An 8,319-nucleotide genomic window follows, 5' to 3' on the forward strand; every position below is an offset into this window, starting at 1 on the left:
AGGAGAGGTCTGCTGTGCCACGTGGGTCAGCTCCCTGGCTGGGGACTGAACTCAGGTCTCAGTGGTGATAGTGCTAAGACTTCACCCCCAGTACACCAGGGAGGTCCCCAAAACTATCCTATGGGCAAGACAGACAGGTTTCACTGGGATGCCTCTCGCTGATCAGCAGCTCTGGGTGGGTGTAAATCAGCCACTATTGCCATCACCCCGGTCAACCTGCACCCCTTATCTGCTCAGCCTCTGATTCCCCCATCTCCATCCTTCCCTTCACATACCCAGAGTGATTAATTTCAATGCTTATGAGCCAAGTCTTCCCCTGCTGAATAACCTACAATAACTCCCTGTTGCCCCAGGGTGAAGTTTAAAGCCAATATCCTGGTTTAACCCCTAAAGCCCAGCCTACTTACTTTTCCAGCCCTCTCCTCTCAGGTATCCCCCACAAAGCCCCAAACACGCAGATTTCCCAGCCTCAGAGCCTTTACCTCCAGTTACCTGTGTGATGTGAGATGAACAAATGTGTAAAGGAGCTGTGAGGCCTAAGTTGGACTGTGAGGCTGTCAGAATCCATTAACCTCCCCTGTGCCAAGGCTGAGGCTACCTTAGCAGGTGTCAGACTGCACATGAAGCAGCAGAGGGGAGTTGTTGAAGCTTTAACACCTGCCCCATGCCATCTCCTTGGTGGAGACAGAATCCACCTCTCCACATGTGTGTCATGTATTCAGATGACCCACAGCCATTCGAGAGCAGGCACAGGCTTCCCAGCTCACCATGCCCACTTGCTAAGGAAAACTGCCCACCCACCTGGGTTCCCTGGCCTTTCTCTGGTGCTCCACGCCACCTGGTGGTCAAATATGGACTCGACCAAGATTGCCAACAAACTGCTGAAGAGGCGAAGGGTTTTGGTTCACTTATTAAAATTCTCAAGAGTGACATTTTCATTCAAGTCCACATTCTGCTTTAAGGCTCCAAGGCTCACTTGCACCTAAGGTTCTGATAAAGTCAGAATTTGATTCTGTCTTGCAGTGGAATCTTGGGTCTGTCACTGTTCCTCTCTGGGCTCAGTTTCCTCCTCTATAAACAGGGCAGGAAAGGATTGAGTCCTACCAAATCTGACAATCTAGGATTTTTGTCTAAAATTCACCAAGTAATCTTTGACTCTGCCTCCTTCCCTAGTTCAGTGAGCAGATGTACATTCCAGGAGGGCAGGGAAGATACTGTCTTGTTCACACTCTATCCCATGTGGGACAGTACCTCATACATAAATGATGCTTTATTGGATTTGGGGCTGCATTAATAGAAGCACTGTATATTCAGTGTGGGAGGTGATAATCCTTCCGCCCATGTCAAGACTTCAGTGTTCTATATGGTATCAGTTTTTTTTTTTTAGATTTACTTATTTATGCATACAAGAGCTGGGGTATAGGCCAGAGGAAGGGGTGTGTATGAGAGAGGATTCACCAGAGACAGAGTGGGGAGCAGAACAGGAGGACTGACTGAAATCCACTGTGAAGTGAGCAGCGGGCAAGACAGGAGAGGTCTGCTTCGCCATGTGTGTCAGCTCCCTGGCTGGGGATTGAACTCGTGCTGCAGTGTCTGCTAATAGCTTCATAATGCTGAGACTTAACCCCTTGTGCCATCAGGGAGGCCCAGGATATCAGAAGTTTGAATGGGACATGGAGAAATAATTTATCCATAGGAAGATGAATAAAATGATGGCTGAGGACTTCATAAAATCACAGATGGGGAACAGTAGAAGGATACAGAATATTTACTCTGGCATACCAAAAAAGACTCCATGGGTATATGTGTGTGCCTTCAAACATCTGAAGAGGGCCATCTGAAACAGAGGACTAGAAGAATTAGTAATCAGGGGCTGCTACTTCCAGATTTTCTCCCCTCAAAACCTCAGTCTGCACTAGATAAAGAATAGACCTGCACTTGAATATCAGTCTGTTCCTAACTAGTTTTATACCCTTGGGCAAGCTGCTTCATCCCATGAAGTCTCCTTTTTCTCATGTATATGATGGGTATCCTATGGAGCATGCAGGACTGTTCTGGGATGGAATTATAGAAAGTGTTTTAAAAGTGCTTAGTGAAAGAGACCTAGTGCCTGGTCAGTGCTGGTCAGTGTAGCTCTAGTTGAAAATATAGGAGAATAGTGAGCACCTTGTCACCGGACATATGAGCAGAAATCTGAAGATACTTGGTGCAAATACCAAGGAGTTGAGTGGCAAGTGGAATGTGGCTGGGAGGTGGTGCAGGCTGGTAGCCAAGTACCGATTCTGGGGTCATATGGTCTAACTGAGAATCTTCACTTTGCTATTTACTTGCTGTGATACCTTGGGCAAATTACTTAGCTATTCTGAGCCTCCATCTCCCCAACTATGAAATGGAAGTTCATACTTCACCTAGTGAAATTGTCAAGGAGGTAAAGAAATCAAAACGTGTGAGGGCTTCCCTGGTGGTGCAGGGGTTAAGTCTCAGTACTATGAAGCTATCACCAGCCACTGTGGCACGAGTTGGATCCCTGGCCTCTCCTGTCTTGCCCGCTGCTCCCCTCAGCAGTGTATTTCACTAGATCTGCCTGTTCTGCTCCCCCACTCTGTCTCTGGTGAATCCTCTCACACCCTACCCACCTGGTATCTCTGGCCTACACCCCAGCTCTTGTATGTATAAATAAATAAAATAGGGCTTCCCTGGTGGCACAGGTGGTTGAGCACTGTGAAGCTGTCCACAGCCTCTGCAGTGCTGGTTTGATCCCCCCTGGCTGTGGAGATGCCCACATGGCAAGGCAGACCTCTCCTGTCTCGCCTGCTGCTCCCCTCAGCAGTGTGTTTTGTCAGTCTGCCTGTTCTGTTCCCCGCTCTGTCTCTAGTGAGTCCTCTCACTCTCCTGCACATCTGGACTATACCGCGGTTCTTGTATAAATAAATAAATCTTAAAAAAAAAAAAAACGAGTTAGCAGGCTTCTGTATGGCAAGAGTTGGCTGGAGGTGAGGAGGGGCTGCCACCTTTACAAGTGAGCTCCAGGTCACCAGAGTCCCCACATCTTCCTAGCATATCACACCCTGTTTGCTTCACCCACTTATGAATGGCCTCTCCAGTCCCTGGAGGTTGTGATTCCTGGGATAAAGGAAACAGCACAGGCTTTGCAATATACAGACAATGGGACAAACCAGCCAGGTTATGTGACTCATAACCCAGCTCCATTTCCCCACCTCTAAAAAGGGACAAGGATGTGTACCCCTCCTAGGCTGATGTGAAGATTAAATAAGAAAATATCTGTCAAGGGCCTCCCCTGGTGGCACAGTGGTTGAGCGCTGAGCTGCGAAGCTGCCTGCAGCCTCTGCGGCACTGGTTCCATCCCCGGCCACTGGCGAGGGTCCCACATGGTGCGACAGAGCTCTCCTGCCGCGCCCGCTGCTCCCCTCAGCAGTGTATTTCATCAGTCTGCCTGTTCTGTTCCCTGCTCTGGCTCTGGTGAATTCTCTTACCCTCCCGCGCTTCTGACTGTACCCTGTGCTCGTATAAACAAACAATCTTTAAAAAAAAAAAAAAGAAAAAGAAAATATCTGTCAAGCACCAGGAGTGTAACAGGTGATGATCACAAATTCCTCCTGAGTAAACTGCCGTCCCCTTCAACAACCTGGTTGTGAATGCTGCAGCGCTGGGCACAGCGCCAGGCCCCAACCACCCTACGGGACTAGCATTATTCTTATCCACGTTGCACAGAAGAACCAACTTCTTGCACAGAAGAACCAACTGAGGCGCAAAGACATCCAGGAGGTCAGTGGAAGAGCTGGCAGAGGCAGCCCAGGCTGACAACTGCACATTTTCTACTGCCCTCTGTGCCCCTCACGGCCACATGCCATTTGGCCCAGACCACATGCACTGGTGTGAAGAGTGTGGGCTTGGGGTGTACCTGTCTAACTTGCATTCTGGCACCACCATTGACTAGCAGAGTGACACTGGGCAAGTTATTTAATTTCTTGGAACTTTCAGTTCCCATGGGTGATAATATCAGGACCAACTATTCTATGCAGGTTTAAAGAATTGTGGTTCATAAAAAGGCTTAAGGCAGTGGTGGGGCACACAGCAAGAGCTCAATAAATGCTAGCTGTTGTAATTGCTAATAGCTGTGTGCCAAGTACTAATGCACAAAAATCAGTGAGAGTCCGTGAGAAACTCATCATGTCAAGCACAGGCTGTAGGGGAAACTGGCTGTGAGTGTAGGAGGGGTTGATGGTCAGTTTTGTGTGTCAACGTGTCTGAGCCACAGAGCCCAGATATTTGGCCCGATGTTATTCTGGATGTTTCTGTGAAGTAATTTTTTGGGTATGAACATTTAAATTGGTGGACTTGAAAAAAACAGATTGCGCTCCATTATGTGAGTGGGCCTCACCTAATTACTTGAAGATCTGGATAGAATGAAAGGGCTGAGCTCCCCTGAGCAAGAGGGAAGTTTCCAGAAGATGGCCTTTGGACATCATCTTCAACATTGGCTCTTCCTAGCTCGATGGCAGACTGCCTGTGCACTCAAATCACACTTTTTTTTTTTTTTCTGAATCCCTAGCCTATGGGCTTCCACCTCATCAGAATTTGGATTTATCAAGCCTCCCAAGTATGAGAACCACTCCTTGAAATAAATCTGTTTAGATTTGCTCATCCTATTGGTTCTATTCCTCAGGAGAGCCCTGAATGACATACAAGGGATCTCCTGAATGACAGGGTTGGTGTATGTGGGGAAGGTACCAGAACCTCTGCCAGAGGAGGTATCCTTATTTTGCCTGGCAATGCTACTTTAGAGAAGGTTAGCCATAGGCTCCCACCCTGTCCCTGATGGATGTCAGAGTTCTTTAAATGATCAAGATGCATTTACTATAAGTATCCTACAGAGCAGGGAGGGACAGCCCTGTAGAGGCTAACAATCAGGATTCCAAAGCTGCTTAATTTGCAGAATGATGGGTAGGAAACTATAAGAAGAACTTAACATGGATCAATGAAAAGAAATGTAATGCAGATCAATAAAAATTTCCCTCGCCCCCAACTGGGGTCCAATTGTACGGATATAGAATCAGGGGCAACGGGGTGGGAGAGTGCAGCCTGCTTAAAAGATTTAACACTTTTAGTTGGACCGCAAGTGCAGCTTGGACCCATTCCTACCTGAGTTGTTAAGAGAAGAAAGCCTGACGGGACACGAGGCTGAGCAGCCTAGAAACAGACCACAGAGGTTTAGCCCTGGCTCCAGGATTCAAGGCAGGATCAGATGGGTGGGTGGAAGTTACTGGAAATCAGATTTGGGTCCAGTGGGAAGAGCAGTCAGTGCTGACCAGTGATGGACGGGGTGTCTCGCTGACACTGGTCTCCCTATCACCAAGAATGTGTCAGGAGGAAGCCCTCTGTGACGTGACCGAGACAGAGCTGAGGAGGAAGAGCATGAGCTTTGGCTGAGGTGTGAGACTCACTCAGGCTCACGGAGTCATAGTTTCTGAGCCTCCATTTCCTCTGTCCGGGATCAGGGAGTGCCCTTGGGCATTGGGAAGCCCTTGTGGCTTTTTTCCCCTTTCTTTTTATTGAGGTAACCGTTTACAATACTGTATGGGTTTCAGATGTAGCTTCTCACCTCAGCAGCTGTGTGCACCACCCCACACCCACCACCAAATGCCCAGTCACCATCCACGCCAGCCAGTCGGGCCCCTCCACCCATTTCCTCACCCTCCGGCCTCCTTGGAAACCACCATTCTGTTGTCAGAGTCTGAGGGTTCGCTTCTGTTTTGTTTGTTCCATTGTTGTTGTTTTTTAATTCCACAAGTGAGTGAACTCATTTCAACTGAAAATTCCATCATGGGGAAGGTTACAGGGCCTTGAATAGATGTTCATGAAGTCGCTAATTATCTAATGAATAATTGGTATCATGTAATCATTTCAATGTCACAGTTAACACTTCACTCTTCTGTTTATTCACATAATTCATTATTTAAAATAAAAGTTTTTGGGGCCTCCCCTGGTGGCGCAGCGGTTGAGCGCTGGGCTGCGAGGCTGCCCGGAGCCTCTGCAGCACCAGTTCGTTCCCCGGCCGCCAGCGAGGGTCCCACAAAGTAAATAAATAAATAAATAAATAAAAGTTTTTAGGGGCTTCCTGGTGGCCTAGGGGTTAAGTCTCAGCACTATCACCTCCAAGGCCTGAGTTCAATCCTCGGCCAGGGAGCTGACCCACATGGCACAGCGGACATCTCCTATCTCACCTGCTGCTCCCCTCAGCAGTGTGTTTCAGTAAATCTGCCTGTTCTGCTCCCCACTCTGTCTCTGGTGAATCCTCTCACCCCCACACCTCTGGCCTACACCCCAGTTCTTATATGCATAAATAAGTAAGTCTTAAAAAAAGTTTTCCTTCACCACCAAAAATAATCTGTCCCTTGCGTAACCAACTATGTAGCCCACACTTCTGATGAACCCAACACTCATCCACCAGCCCTACGTCCACATCCCAACCATGACCCACCATAGAGAGAGGTGAAGCCCTCCCTCTCGACTTATTTCATTCAACATAATCCCCTCAATGTCCACCCATGTCACCGATAGCAAGAGCTCTTATTTTTAAAGGCTGAGTAGTATTCCATTGTGTGAGTGGAAATATATATATATATACACACACACACACACACCCTCATCTTCTTAATCCAGTCATCCATCATTGGGCACTTGGGTTGTCTCCATATTTGGCTATCATTCACAGTGCTGCATTGGACATAGGCGTTCATTTATCTTTTTTTTTTTTTTAAAGATTTATTTATTTATACAACACTGGGTAGAGTCAGAAGTGTGGGAGGGTGAGAGAATTCACCAGAGCCAGGTCAGGGAGCAGAACAGGAAGGAGCACTGAAGTACACTGCTGAGGGGAGCAGCGGGCGGCAGGAGAGGTCTGCGCCATGTGGGACCCTCGCCAGTGGCTGGGGATCGAACCGGTGCTGCAGAGGCTGCGGACAGCTTTGCAGCCCAGAGTTCAACCTCTGCGCCACCAGGGGAGGCCCGCGTTCATTTATCTTTTCAAATAGTGTTTTCATATTCTTCAGGGAACTACCTGGGTTGCTTCTTAAAGCAGTCAACAAGCCAATAAGCTGTTTATCAACGTGCTGGCTCACCCTCTGGCTGTCCCCCACTTCTCTGCCCAAGGCCCGGAGACTATGCCAACCTGAGAGTGCCACCCAATCTTGCTCTTGCCCAACCTAAAAGAGGGCAAGGTGGCAAGAGAGAGGTATGTCCTCCTGGCATCTGTTAGGATGCGTTCAGCAGCAAGTAACAGAAAAATCCAGCTAAGTGTTAATCCATAAGGACGGTTACTGCTCACTTAACAAGAATGCAAGACAGGCCAGGGATACTTGGGGCCTCGACCATGTGGTCAAGGAGCCACGCCTGCTTTTTCCCTCTGCCATCCTCAGGGCATTCCCACACTTCCCCACTGGGTCACAGGAAGGTGGCCCAGGCTTCCCATCCTCCCGGCTACCAAGCAGGAAGAAGCATTCCTTACATGACGCTTTCCTGCAGTACCCTGAGTATCTGCCCAAAGCGCCCAGCTGACTTCCATACATCTCACAGGCCCCCCCTTGTCCCAGTCTGCACGGTACTTTTCTGGGTTTAGCACAAAAACTCTGCAGGTCTGGAAATCCCTCTATTCTTTGGCAAAACCGAATGATGGGTCTCATCTGGGGTCCTTGCTGCCTGACTGTCCCAGGGGCTGTGCCCTACCCTGCATGCCCGCCATCATGCTGTGTGTGTGACTAAGTGTGCATGAGTTAGGAGCACAATGGAGATTGTGCATGAAGCGGGAGGAGAAAGGCCCCCAATGCAGGTTTCCTCTGTCAGGGTCCTTTTGGACCCTGATCGGATTAAACCAGTCAGGATAGCTGGGTAGCCCCTTTACCAGGGATTGGTTGAGGGATGGGCACGTGATACAGTCTGACCAATGGGATCTAAGTACGGAGACCTACCATTCAGATTTGCCTCTGAGGTTGTGGGAAAAGAAATTAAAACTGATCTTGACGTGGCCTAATTAGTTTTCAGTTCTGCAGATGTGAGATCCAAATGGACAAAGATAACAAAAATAACAGAGACCAGAAAACAGCTGGTCTTTCTCCCAAGCTGGCTGATCCTTTGGCTGTTGCCCTGTAGAGACCAAGGAGGAGGAGCATATGGGCAGTCGAAGGGGTCAGCACCAGCCCTGGCTTCTGGGCACACTGGGGTTCCCCAGCCTCCTCACTCACCTCTTGCCTTGAGATAGAAGTTCTCCAAGTCTGACTAGGTCCACCTGATACCAAATCC

Source organism: Talpa occidentalis, unplaced genomic scaffold (genome assembly GCF_014898055.3).
Source record: "Talpa occidentalis isolate TD23 unplaced genomic scaffold, MPIMG_talOcc4v2.1 talOcc4.9, whole genome shotgun sequence".
Lineage (NCBI taxonomy): Eukaryota > Metazoa > Chordata > Mammalia > Eulipotyphla > Talpidae > Talpa > Talpa occidentalis.